Below are 15,116 nucleotides of genomic sequence, written 5' to 3'. Positions count from 1 at the left end.
CAAATCCCTGCACGATGGCGAACGAAACAGAACCAGCGCGGTTGGAACGTTGAAACCTTAAAAAAATGTTTGTTAAAAATCTTGGATTGCAGGAAACCCCTTTGGTCGCCACCAGCATATGGAATTCAATATTTGCACCTTTCGTGGTGTCAGAACATGGCGGGCAGCATTGAATAGCTTATTTATAGGCACTAGTGGCTCTAATAGGCACTAGGTGTTTTAGAGAACTTGCTCGCGACTCTTGTGAAGCGCTTCTCGTTGTTTTTGTGGTTTTTTTCTTGTTCTTTTTAATTGTAAGATTAAAGGGGTCATGAAACGATTTTCCTACTTCCTCCTTAGCTGTAATCTTCAACTCAAATGCGAATTGTAAAATCACGTCGTCGTGACATTCTTCAGCACTGGTGCGATGACTCCTAGCTTCCGCCGTGCTTTTTATGCACGCCATAGAACTTGTCATTCGCCAGTGACAATAAGCTCCTTCAGGGCGCTCATTGGCCACGTACGCGAATCCAAATATTTGTTGACGGATTTATTGTTGACGAGCGCATACGTCCGAGTGACGCAGTTCTCGTGTCCAATGCGTGAGCTGGGCTCGGCTGACGTCAGGTTGGCATCGCTGACGCCCTTTGGGAACCGCGGATGTATCATAGTGAAAAGGCGGAGAGCTTTCGAAGGAAAGAAGGCACAAAATAGTCCGCTATATTTTCAAATGTTCGCACTGAAAAGCTGGCTTCTTACTATCTACCCTCTTTCTTTTGGCCAACTAAACGATATGCGATTAGTAAAGCCCCAATTTAATATCATATATCCCAGCCAGAACGGCGTCACGCGCTTCTCCCCGAGCTGCTGGGAAAACTCCCTCCTCAGTAATAATACACCCGGTAAACTGTCCGCGTTGAAGTCGAAGCTCCACGCATTGGCGACATTCGCACCTAGTAAAGAAATCGTACGCGTGTATATTCAACTAGAGGTACACACTTCGCGCGGTGCCGGTGCTTGACGTTTGCGCGAGCGATGTCTTCAGCCACGAAAAGGGAGCAACGGCTCGGCGACGTCTTCGTGCAAATCGGCTTGGTGGCCGGGCGTGTCGTACGGGATGAATACCAATTGTTTTGAGCAGTCACAAATTTCTCTTTTAAAGGCAGACAGATATCGCCAGTACCGCGAACGACAGTTCTGAAATAGAGGTCCCACGCCCGTCGTCCGCTGCCATCGCCGTCCCCGCGAGTCCCACGATACGCGAAACGACGCACGCACAGAATGCTTCCGGTTCTCCGTGCAACTTTTTTTGTTTTCAATCAACGTATTTGCAGCTTTTTAGAAGCCACAAAAAATTGTTTTCATATTTTTTTTGTTTTGTTTTTAATATTGATCGTGTGCCTTCAGTGACCAACGACTTTGATTAAACTTGGTGGTCGCGTCGAGACCTTAGAAAGCGGCCCGTGACCACGGAAAAGAGAGTGAGCGAGACTCGAACCGGCCAGTTCTTGATCGGCGGTTTTCGGGCGGAAAGAAACCAATTGTCGAGCCGCAAAATGTGTTCTGGGTAGTTAAGCTCTCTTATGTCACGTACAACTAAAAACCTCGGCGAGCATAAATACCCTGTCAGTGTCCCCTTAAAGGAGGACCAGCAGAAATATTCTTCCGCCTGGCGGAAAGTCCTCCTCGCCCTCTTTCTTTCTTGTATTGCAGCACGGCGAAGAGAGGGGAAAGGTCCCCTTTTGCGCCGGCTTCTTCTGAGAGGATAAGCCGAGAAAATCCCCATTCTGAGCGACGGGCGATGGGTGCAACAGCAGCGACCTCGTGAGTTAGAGGTAGCTTCAGCTCCTATCGCGTAATCTGCCCCATTTTTTGGCGCTCACCAAGCCTAGCTCCTCGGGTGTCGGTTTTACGGAGCTGCAAGGCTGCGCCCGCGCAGTCACCGAACTGCCGCTTTCGAAGGACTTTAGTTTAGCCCGTGGCAAAGTAAACGCATACTTGAGAGCTGTGATGCATCCCGGCACCCATTGAAGGAACGTTTCATAGATATTTTCGGTTGATCAAGGAGCTCAAAACACATGCGCGAGAAGTGGTGACTTGAATATGTAAGGATGACTCACATCTTCACAAAACATTCCATCTTCAAGAAAAAACGGCTTATCACGCTCAAACCTGCCTCAAATTGGGATCGATGGAAAAGAAAACGATGTACCAGGCGCGGGCATCTTCTAGAAGGTCTCTGTTTTCTAGGAGCGAGCACAAATTATTGAAGAACTTTAGGAGACTATGTTTTCAGGCCACGCTATATTTAGCGGGAGCTCGCGCTGCCACTTCGATGCATTCTCTGAAGCGCGTGCCTGAAGTGGCAGCGGGCCTTTGAAAACGATTCACTAAAATGTCCTGTTGTGTGCCTAACTCGCAGAACATGATGGCCAGCAAAATGTATGAAATTCATATTTACACATTCCCAACAAGCACCTGAGGTGAGAGGGCATCAAGGGTGGATGTCAATTTTAGAAAGTTTTAGTGGGTCGCTTTTAGCCACTTAGATAACCGTATATGGTCCGTACCCCACAACGAAATGTAAGCTAGACTCGCTGTTTACATTCTTCATCGAGTGCGGCTATGGAGCGAAAAGACAATATTAAAACCCTTTTTGACAAGTCTAGCGTGTCGTGTTATGGTTCAACGTTGCTTGTATCGGTACCATAGCACGGACCGCCACTTCGAAGTATTTGCGGTGTCTCAAGGAAACTAAGACAAAAGCAGACAACTTTTTTTTAACGCGACACAGAATTGTATTTAACATTGTAAAAAAACTTTATGGTACCCTACGCTACGCAGTTAGCACAAACTATCACCGGTGTTTCCCACTTTTTTTTGTTAGAAGAGAACGATGTTTAGGAAACTGTTAATGCGAGTATCCAACCTAAGCGGTAGATTTTAGTGCGAGTCGATACATTGCTGGGGAAAATAGCAAAAAGCGCGATGTCGTGTTTGCGCTAACAGTGTCGCGTAATGTACGCATACCGCTGCACAGTCAACGCTAACGGAGTGAATCGGTAAATTTAGTGGCCCCCCAAAAAGTGGTGTTATTTTGTTTTATTTTTATGTTTGAAAAGTTGTTATCTTTAAACAAGCAATTCGGTAAAGAGTGCTTCCGTTGGGCACCAACTTACGAGGCATCAATTTGTTCTTATACACTAAATTCTGCATGGCCCTTGCGTAAAAATGTCAATATTGTGTTTCGTGCTAGCTGTGTCACGCACAGTAAGAAAACAAGTTCATTGCTCGAACATTTAAACAAGGCCTTTCTTACGCTTTCTTACGCCAAATAGACGTTTTGTGAGTGCGCTCTATTACTGGTGGTTCATAAAATAATCTACGTTGTTCATTTAGAGGAAGGAAGTGGTGGTGAGGGGAGGGGGAATTGAATACAAAAGACAACTCAGGGAACCTTGATCTTTGTAAATATTTCGCTCAACCTATAATCCTGAGCTAATTAAATCACTTTTGCTTTGTCTGTTTTAGAACTTGTTAACAGTCGCGCAAAAGGCCAAGATGAGCGAAAAGTCAGATGCCCCTGTTTATTTGAGCAAGAAGCTTATTTATGCGAGATAGAACTGAAAAAGCGTACGTGTGTAACCGTAGCAATCTCCGACCAAGCCTGAACCTCACTTTTTCGCCATTTCATCGAAAGCCGTTTCACCGAATGAATGGACACTTCATCGAACGCCGTTTCATCGAACGCCGTTTTATCGAATCGCCAAGGGCCGTTTCATCGAACTTCTCAGTTATGGCTCTGTACCGAGTTTTGGGGCATAACAGTGCCTTATAGATGTTTCACCTTGCATTTGTTAAGACTAAGGTAGTCACTTGAGAAATTGTTTTGAAGGTGGTGTCAAATTACTAAAAATAAAAGCAATTGGCATAAAAAGAAATAAAAACAATTGGGTATGCGACTCACTGAAAAGCCTTACTCATGTACATACATGGCTGAAACCACGACGCTGCAAATCAAGGACAGACACTTAAAACATTTTTAAGCGTCTGTGCTTTCTGTTTTTGCCTCATTTTTAATTGTTTCATGTGACATGGAGAGGGGTCATTGTTTCATGGAGGCTTTCTTCTCGAAGCAGGATATGTTCACGATGGAACTTATCTCGCCACTGCACCCAGTAATATAAAAACAGAAAAGAAAAAAAAAAAAAAGAGAGAATGAGATGAAGTTGTGTATAAAAATTAAAGTAAATTCCAAAGTATTACAGACTGTAACATTGTTCGATGAAAAGGCGTTCGATGAAACGGCTTCTATGAAACGGCGTTCGATGAAACGGCGTTCGATGAAACGGCTTCGATGAAACGGCATTCGATGAAACGGCATTCGATGAAACGGCGTTCGGTGAAATGTCCGGACGCACTTGTAGCGGTACGCGTGCATTACGTGGCACTTTTAGCCCGAACGCGACATCGGCGCTTTTTACTATTTCTGCCCAGCAACATGCATTGTCTAGCACTGAGCTCTGCCACTTAGGTTGGATAGTTGCATTGACAGTTTTCTAAATATCATTTATTTCTAAAAAAACAAAATCAGAAAGACCGGCAATAGTTTGTCCGTGCTAACTAAAATGTGTTTGCACAGACAAATTACAAACGCGTATTATGTTAAAAAAAGGCTACAGTTGATTTTTTATTTTTCATTTTTATTGCCTCAGAAATAATTTAAAGTGGCAGCACGTGCTATAGCGCCGATTTAAGCAACGTTGAACTATAACATCAGACGCTTCGATAGCCGCACTCGATCAAGAATGCTCAAAGAAAGGTTATAGCTTATAAATTGTTGTAGGGTGCGGTTATCCAAGAGCTAAAGACGATCCACTAGAACTTTTTAGTATCGACACACACCATAGCTGTCTTCTCACCTCATGTGGTTGCTGGGATGCGTAAATATAAATGTCACATACATTCGTTGGCCATCATATAGTGTGAGTTACGCACACAATGTTTGTGCTCGCTGCTAGAAAACAGAGACCTTCTAGAAGATGCCCGCGCCTGGTACATCGTTCTCTTCTCCATCGATCCCAATTTGAGGCAGGTTTGAGCGTGATAAGCCGTTTTTTTCAAGATGGAACGTTTTGTGAAGATGTGAGTCATCCTTACATATTCAAGTCACCACTTCTCGCGCATGTGTTTTGAGCTCCTTGATCAACCGAAAATATCTATGAAACGTTCCTTCAATGGGTGCGGGGATGCATCGCAGCTCTCAAGTATGCGTTTACTTTGCCACGGGCTAAACTAAAGACCTTCGACAGCGGAAATTCGGTGACTGCGCGGGCGCAGCCTTGCAGCTCCGTAAAACCTACACCCGAGGGGCTAGGCTTGGTGAGGGTCAAAAAATGGGGCAGATTACGCGATAGGAGCTGAAGCTACCTCTAAGTCACGAGGTCGCTGCTGCCGCACCGATCGCCCGTCGCTCAGAATGGGGATTTTCTCGGCTTATCCTCTCAGAAGAAGCCGGCGCAAAAGGAGACCTTTCCCCTCGCCTCGCCGTGCTACAATACAAGAAGAAAGAGGGCGAGGAGGACTTTCCGCCAGGCGGAAGAATATTTCTGCTGGTCCTCCTTTAAGAAAAACACGTATAAACGGAACTAGACGAGTCCTTCATCTATTCGATAAAAAAATAAGAACGAGTCTTATAATTAGAATGCAATTATATGCAAAGGTGCAAGCGAGCTGGACAAGAATGAGGAAAACAATCCCTGGAGAAGGGGAACAAGAGGGACAAAAGACAAACACAAATCTCCAAACACAGCTAGGTGATTGGTGCGCGACCGAAAAAATCCGCCTGGTCCGGGTATCGAACCCGGGACCTCTCCAACACAGGTGGAGCGCTCTACCAATTGAGCTAACCAGGGGCTAGACATCAGTAGAGCAAACGGGTCTTATCAGCTGCCACCAGTCTAACACCAACAAGGGTGAAGCTTGCAATTTAAGGTTATAATTAGAATGCAATTATATGCAAAGGTGCAAGCGAGCTGGACAAGAATGAGGAAAATAATCCCTGGAGAAGGGGAACAAGAGGGACAAAGGACAAACACAAATCTCCAAACACAGCTAGGTGACTGGTGCGCGACCGAAAAAATCCGCCTGGTCCGGGTATCGAACCCGGGACCTCTCCAACACCAGTCACCTCGCTGTGTTTGGAGATTTGTGTTTGTCCTTTGTCCCTCTTGTTCCCCTTCTCCAGGGATTATTTTGCTCAAGAACGAGTCTTGGATGCATTACAAGTCTAGAAACTTGAAATGCATAGAGGTATGTCTTTGCAAATATCAAAACTTGCACTTTTTGCTTTCTTATTGTGCGTTAAGTTTTGAAACATGCGTATCATATTTTGCACTAAAAAAGTGATGATGAATTGGCGATTTATTTGCAAAAAGAACGAAATACGTAACACGCGCACAGATGCGACATTTGCACCGCAAACAGGAGCGTTAGCACAGCTGTGACCGGTATTATGGTTGGGGCCGTGGGACCACCGCCTTAACAGCTCGGCTGTTAAAAGCCACACACACACCAATTGCAAAATAAAATGACCTCTTCAAGCAATACTGGACGGCGAGCCGCATGTCCAACTTGGACACTTCAACGACTTTGCCACGAGAACAGTGTTGGGGACCGAAGAAGACCCTGGAGTCGTGGTTAATCGGCGTGTTACACAGACTGCGACGCCATACCGGACGTTTACGAGGTTATATGCTATAGTGACTGACTGGCCTTTCGTCTTATTTCTCAGCGCATACTCCGGATGTTACTCATATAGGCGACGGAATTAACGAAATGTCCGTCTTCTTGTTGTGTAGTATAGTTGCAGAAGAAAAAAAGGTAATTTTCATGTGAAATAGGGCCCGATAAGGTGACGCTGCCGTCGCTGTATGAGGATTCATACAGGGCTGCTCGGTTGTTTTTGCTTGTGTTTTTTCCATTTTATTTCGCATATAAACATTAAAATACGGCGACTGCGTACAAGTCACTGCCTGGCACGGGTAAGTTAATTGTTTGCGAAAAATAGCGACCTATTATTTTTCGCCGAGGCAAGTTAATTGTTTGCGAAAACTTCTATTCCGTTCAAAATTCCGCGCAGGACCCCTTTAATTTGGTAGACGTAGAACGCAATGGCTGCAGTAAGCTAATTAAAGCGACAGAGAATGGGACATCACAGTTCTCTACATGGAGGGCTCTTCTTTGATGCTTTGTCACGTGCCCTGCTACGGTGCCCTGGTCGGTTCGCTGTATCCCTGTCGTTAACGTTTAGGATGCTAGACTGAGAAAAAGTTGGCATGGAGGAACCACGCGGAAGCTCCGCGTATTTTCTCCTCTCCGCACTCGCGATGCACCCACTTCAAGTTGACATGAAAAAAAGAAAAGATATGGCACTCGAATGCTTTACTACAGATCCAAATTATGCTACGGTGATAACGTTCGGCCTCGGAGAACTTCCACACCATACATAGAAGTACTACCTGCACAACCAAGCTTCAACTGAAGGTATTTCTATTTGATAAGTCAAAGATAGAGACAGGGCTGTTATAGTTACTTTAAAAATTTACCTAAGATACAGTCACAGGTACTCATACAAAAATGCACCAAGGTACTCACTTAAAAATGTACCTAGGTACAGGTACAGTTACTTCAAAGATACTTCCTTTATATCTCTCCCTCAAATTTGTCAATATATTGGAAGCAAAGCTTTTTATACTAAGGATACACACAAAAACGAATTCGATACACTTTATTGGTGTCAATGCGATGTGCACATCGGAGTTGAGTCCTCACGTGCCTTATTCCCATACTTCAATTGGTTCATCGAGGCCACAGCTTCCACTGTTGAACATGTCACGCCGAAAGTGCTGAAACTCGCTGGTGGACATTCTTGCCCTCAGGGCCGGTGCTGACGTTGGCGGACCCAGAAGACGTCGGCCGCATGAAGAAACGCACGAGTCGAGTTGAATATGCACCTAACCTTCGCAACGACGAGCGAAAGGCTTCTAGCTTCCTCGATTTTTTTTTTTTTTTTTTTGTAGTTGTTGTCCTTTTTGTTAGTCGGAAGAAAAATAAGCTTTTCTCTTCTTTCGGAAATTTTTCAGTTTTGATAACTGCAAAATTTGAGTCCGATTTATTGAGTGGAAACTCTATTATATACGTCGATATTACACTGCTTTATGATTGTAATTATAATTTATTTTCAATTATATTTCATATTGTATTTATGGCAGAAGAGAGCCACCAGCAGGTCAAGATACAGGCAACAGAAACTGCGCACATCTTTCAAGTTATCTCCTCCCTTGTATAGCTATCAGAGGAGCTTCAAACATGCAATGAAGTCGATGTCGGTTTGAGATGAACGAAGCTTCGGAACTCCATAAACAAAGTTCCGAAGTTATTCGATAAATTAGTGTCGCTAGAACGGCACCGCTAATTCACCGTTCGCTCAAATGAACACCGCCATTTGCTAAAGTGTCGTTTTATGAAACATTATGGGCGGGGCTTTGTTTTCTAAAACGTCGTTCGATGAAGTCAGTGCCTCCCAGGTCGTACACAACTCAACGTTAATCACAGCACAAGGAAGTGTGTTAACACTCCAATATTTATAGTTTCTGCCATTTTGACGAAGGGAATAGAAAAATACCTGTAAAAAGTAAGTTCATTTAGTTACAAGTTACTGGAAAGTGTAGCTAAGATGCAGATACAGAAACCAAGAAATGAAAGTACCTAGGTTTGCACCTCAGGTACAACAAAAGTACCTAGATATCAATTTCTAGTTACTTGCGCCTAGATACTTTACAACGCTGGATGGAGGCATGCCTTTATTCATGCTTTCTGTTTTATTTCCAACCTCCACCGCAAGCCGATAGGTACACAAACGGGCTGGTGTTCCCATCGAACGAGGTCGTTTTAACAACCATATTTGATACATATTTCAAATGGTTCCCATCTTTGTGGTGCTTCCATCGCATCCTGTGGAAACGGGTTGCCATATCTGGCCACCATTTCATCATAAACAATTTTGAGCAGTTCGAAGCGTCTGAATGTGTAGCGGTATCCCCCTTGGTTTATAGAACAGCTGAGGTACCTTCCGGTGTCGTCTCCAACGGCATCCATGTCCAACCCGTCGAAGATAATGCACTTATCATGGGGCCACATGTCAAGCAGTTCCCTTACCTGCAGAATATTTTCCGGGTGTAAGAGATTTATGAATTTAACCTTATTCATTCACATATACAGAGTGGCGTTTGTTACATCTTTATCACAGCGAGTGAGCAAATTCAACAAAGGTGTTTAGTGTAGACTCATATCTTACATTAGCACAACACATTTGTAACATACTCCGGTCTCTCGCTGGGAGAACAAATATAAGGAGTGCCAGGATAATTCACCTGGAACTTTAAATGGGTCACTATCTGCTAGAATTTATACACTACAGCAAAGTGAATTAGGCGCGTCTGGCTACAATCTGCGTGAGCCAGCTCTAGCCACACGCTCTCACAGCACAAAAGAGGGAATAGCTCACAAGCGCTGCCCTTTCAGCCACCCGACAAACGTTAGCTTAAACCCAGCAACCTTTTAAAAAGAAGACTATCTGAGGTGAACGTGACTTTTGCTTGCACTTTAAAAAAAAATACAATTTTCATGCAAGTTTAAGCCACTTAACCAGTGCTTGAAAAAAATTTCTACAAATTCTGTTCAACTTTGATCCTTTTCGCTCTGAAATCGGTTTGCGTCATTATATGGCAAGAAAGTGCCTTTCCGGATTGAGGAACCAAGCTCTCGCGAGTACTATACTTAAATACTGCCCTTAGTAGAGCTTTGTATCAGAACATTAGCTATGTATTTATTTTGTATGCATAGGCAATTGTCATTTGTGGTATTTTTTTAGTTACTTCTTTTTCACGGACGTTTTTATGTATAAAAGAAAACAACCTTATCTAGTCCTTAAAGATTCACAAAGAACTTGTCAGTCTCCAAAACGTTTCTTCTTTGAGCTATCTTCGACTCTGACTTCATCTCCTTTGCTGAGGACAGCATGGTTTGAATATGTAGCACAATATACAGCAAGAGGGTTATATTTGAACCAAACGATATTTTAAATCACTATAATTTGACTCTACGTTGTGCAGGAAGCATTTGTACGGCGGCAGCCGCAATAGGTGAGGTATCGCAGCGGACTCCGCGTGTTTTTTGCGGTAGAGTTGTGACGTCATTACTTTAGGTGACATCATGGCGTATCGAGACGTAGCAATGTCACGCTACGTCAAAGTGTCACTTGTGAGGTCACAGTCTTGGGAGACCTTGTGGTGTCGCGTGACGCTGCAGTATTATGTGGCATCGCATTATCATGAAATGTCATGGTATCATGTTACGTCTCGTGGCACCATGATACGATTTCATGGTATGCGTCCGAAGTATGGGATCCCCAGCAGACTTGTGTCGTTACAGAACGTGAAGACGTTCAGTTTCTGGCGACCCGTACAATGTATTTAGATTTGAGCCTTACTAGATCGTTAACAACATTAAGCCGTAAAAACAACCTTCAGCCATTAGAGCATGGCAGAACATACCAGCGACTTAAGCGCTTCTATCAGTTCTCTAATCAACTTCTCAGAGTCGACAAATCGAACTATCCTCAGATAGTTCGAACTTACCACGCCTTCACCGTTCGAAACTAGAAACTGCAGTTGGTGCACGCAGAAATTTAATCGACCTTTTCTTGCAGTCATTGAATCAGCGATTAAGTTTCTTGGTGTTATTGTTTTTTGTTTTTTTTAGTAATTAGTCAGATGAAGAGAGTTCAAAAGTGTCGTATGACATGTCATAGTGAATATTGGAAACGTGCGACAAGACAGTGACGTCATGTGCGGTGCGACTCGTAGCAGAGCCATTTTGAATGGACGCCACGCTTAGCAGCCGACCTCATTTTCTAGTCAATGTCGACTTTTATTTATTTATTATTTATTTATTTGAAATACTGTGGACCTGTCGGTCAGGAGGGAAAAAAACAACATACAGAAAATAAGTAACTTAGTCATGCACTCACCGTGTGAAGCGAGCGCAGGTAGGTTGCAGCTACCCACGCATGCACAAAATATACATTTCCACATGCAAAACTTAAGCAAACAATTCATTCAGTTGTGCTTCAAATAATTCAGGACTACAACAATTGACAACTTGCTCTGGCAGGGTGTTCCACTCAATAATAGTCCGACTAGAGAAAGAGTATTTAGATACATCATTTCTGTACTGGTAGGGTGCAATTGCTTTTGTATTGTTCGTTCTTTTGGAGCGTGATGTTGAAGGTAAAATGTACACTTCAGGATTAATCTTTGTCAAGCCATTAGCCACCGCGTATAATTCCTTTAGTCTACACACTTTCCTTCTTTCCTCTAAACAATCAAGCAGAACTTCATTTCTTATTGCCGTAACGGACTCTGTGCGCCTATGCTCAGAAAAAACAAACCGAAGTGCCACATTCTGTATCCATTCAATTTCCGCAACCTGCTGCTTCCTGTATGAATCCCATACGCACCCCGCGTATTCCCGAAATTAGACGTACATAACATTTATACGCAGCTAATCGAACATCTCTATTTGCGTGTCTAAGATGCCTTCTAAGAAAGCCTAACTTCTGATAAGCCTTGGCGCATACGTAATCCACGTGACTATTCCAGCGCAGGGTATTTGTTGGAACTTTCGCGAGGACGGCATCGGATTCCCTCTGCGGGAAGGATGCACGCGAGGAGCGAGCTGAACCTCACACCACGGCTTGTCTCGGCGGAGACGATTTACGATCGCGCGCGGGGGTCGAGATGTAAACTTCGTACCCGCAGCGGCCGGATGCAGCCGCGAAGATCAACAGCTGGGAAAGTGGAGACGGACAGAACGAAAGCTGGAACGCTACCGATCGGAGAACGAGAAAGTGGCTCGTCTGTTTGGAACGTGTGTAGTGTGTGTAGTTTAAAATAAAAGTGTTGGGGTTTGTTGAGACTGATCGATATCTCGGAACGCCAAGAAGCAACAATTCCCTCAACAAAATAATTGGTGCCGAAACCCGGAAAAAGAGACTACTGCACTGCAAATGAAGCCGACGAGCAACGTGTGATCGAATCGCCAGCAGACAGGGAAGAGAACGTAACGACTCTACGAGCGAAATCTGGTAATCAACGGCAACATCTACGATAGACCGACACAAGCGAGCAACACTGCAAGCCAGGACTCAACGGCAATGGACGTCCTCAAGAAAAAACGAAAAACGCATTGAACGCAAGTAACGAGGCTCCTCAGCGAGGTACAGGATTTATTACAATCAGCTACGCCGACCGTCGACGATCTCGATATATTGATCGAACGTCTAAGCCTCGCTCGAGACCAACTCAACCACGTAGATGCCGCGATCGAGTCGTTGATTTCCGAGAAAGAAGCAGAAGCGGAATTCACGCAAATGATAGATTATTCTGACAAGATCGTCACGTGCCTAGCGAAGCTCAAAAGGAAATTGAAAAGCCCGGAGGACAGCCAGCGAACGAGCGGGCAACCGAACGAAGAGCGGGAAGCAAGAAAGGTGACATCCAAAATCAAGCTTCTCAAATTAGAGCTCATCAAGTTTAACGGACACCGAAGAAATTGGCAGCCCTTCTGGGAGCAATTTCAGACCGCCATCCATGAAAATCCCGAACTATCGTCCTCAGAAAAATTCAACTACTTGAGGTCAGCCCTGACTGGTGATGGAGCAGCCGCTATCGCAGGACTTCACCCAACCGCTGAATGCTACGCCCACGCCATCGAGCTCCTGCAGCAGCGGTTCGGGAACCAGGCGGAGCTGATCCAGGACCATATGACAGGGCTCATGGATATCAATCAGGTGCCGTCATCGCGCAGCGTCAGAGCTCCGCGGCGGGTCTACGACAGCGTTCAGGCTCACATCCGGGGCCTTCGGGCGTTGGGTGTGACGGATCAGTCATACTGTGCCATGCTCTACCCGGTTCTGCTTCGTGCGCTTCCGGACGACATGAGGCTGGAGTTCAACCGCAAGATGTCTTCGGGGAACGCCGAAAACGCCACCGCCGGGGGAACATCAGCAACCGACATCGGCTCCGACTCAGCAACGGAGCAAGGACCCGTTAAGGAGGTGTGCGCGCTGCTGAACTTTCTCAAGATCGAGGTGGAGAGCCGGGAGAAAACATCCAAGGAACAACCCGAAGACGCCGGCGGTAAGCCTGCACATTGTTTCCCCATGCATGAACATCCGAAGAGGCGCCTAAACAACGCCAAGACTCGGAACGCTACCGCTACGGCCTTGCATGGCAGGATGGACAGCATGGAATGCTTTCTTCGCAAATCAAAGGCGCACAGCACACCAGACTGTAACGCGAAGATCAAACTCAAGGAAAAGAAGCGCAGGCTGAAGCCGATCGCAGGTGCTTCCGGTGCACAAAGCCGAACCACACGGCAAGAATGTGTCGCGGCACGCTCCGTTGTGACAGGTGTCGAGGAAGGCATGTATCCACTATGTGTGATCCAGATTACTTGCCGGGACGAGCTGCCAGCGGATCGGATGAAACGCGGAAGAAAGACAAGACGCCTCTCAACCTGCATGTGAGCGAGAAGGGCAACAAACCGGCTGTCCTGCAAACGGTTACCGCGTGGGTGGAAAGCAAGAACAGAAGAAAGTTGGCCCGCATTCTCTTCGACAGCGGTAGTCAGCGCTCCTTCATTACAGAGGAGCTGTCGAGGGGTCTTGGTTGCAAGCTTCTCGGAACGGAGGTTCTCACCGTCGGAGTGTTCGGTGGCAAGACTAGCGAACAAACTTACCGTAGAGTACAAGTAGTTTTGAGTAATCGTCTAACCGGCCAGACATACGAGATAGACGCCCTCGAGACGCGTTCTATCTGCGAACAAGAACTTCCAGGCCCGGATGAAGACATCCTGGTGAATATGGAGGAGCTCGGACTAACGGTTGGTGACGACCTGAACGGACTCGAATGCAACGGAGTAGGAATCCTCTTAGGATCGGAGCACTACTGGGGATGCGTTACGGGAAGAGTCCGTCGACTGAGCGAGAACCTGACGGCAGTGGAGACCGCCTTTGGTTGGGCAGTACATGAACGCTCCCAGGCGACTGCAGCTGTTGTCAACTGTTCTCAAGTGATCGTCCTCAGAGCTGCCGTGAGCGACCAGGAGAACACGGCTGTCCTGAGAAGATTTTGGGAGCTTGAGAGTATGGTACTTGTGGACGCAGAGGTCCAGGATCACTCCGATAGCGACATCATGCAGCCCTTTGAGAGAGGCATCACCAAATCTGATCGAAGATACGAAGTCAGCCTCCCTTGGAAACCTGATGTAAAGCTTGATTGCAACCGAGAGATGGCTTGGAAGAGACTCGAAAGCCAACGAAAGAGGCTAAGCAAGAATCCTGAGCTCATGCAGAGATACGATCAGGCAGTCCGGCTTTACGTCGAGAACGGAATGGCTGAGAGGGTCGAGAGAGACAATAACTCGGGTGAACGGGTGTACTACATGCCCCACCAGGCTGTTCTGCGAGAAGGCAGCAGTACGACGAAGATAAGAATCGTTTTCGACGCGTCTTCGCACGGATTGAACTGCAAGTCACTAAACGACAACCTGGAGAGCGGTCCGAACCTGAACCCAGACCTTGTTAGCCTGCTTCTCAACTTCAGGCAACACCCGGTGGCACTGGTTGCGGACGTCGAAAAGGCCTTCCTTCAAATTGGAGTAAACCCGGAGGATCGCAATGCTCTGCGGTTCCTCTGGTACAAAGAACTTCCTCAACCGAACCAAACAACTCCGGAGGTGGAAGTCTGGCGTATGACGAGGGTCATTTTCGGAGCCTCGTCCAGCCCCTTTCTGTTGGCCGCGACCCTACGACATCATATCAGAGAAATGGAGAGCGTATTCCCCAAGACAGCAGAGCGACTGGGTAGATCGGTCTACGTTGACGACCTCTTGACGGGCGCGGAAAGTGAAGAGGACGCCCGGACATTCTGCAACGAGGCGATCGAGATATTTGGAGCAGCGGGGATGAAGCTCCATAAGTGGGGCTCCAATAGCGCAGCCCTGTCGAAAAT

Source organism: Ixodes scapularis, unplaced genomic scaffold, assembly GCF_016920785.2.
Source record: "Ixodes scapularis isolate PalLabHiFi unplaced genomic scaffold, ASM1692078v2 PGA_scaffold6__148_contigs__length_123643588, whole genome shotgun sequence".
Taxonomy (NCBI): domain Eukaryota; kingdom Metazoa; phylum Arthropoda; class Arachnida; order Ixodida; family Ixodidae; genus Ixodes; species Ixodes scapularis.
Note: the sequence above shows the minus strand (reverse complement) of the source record.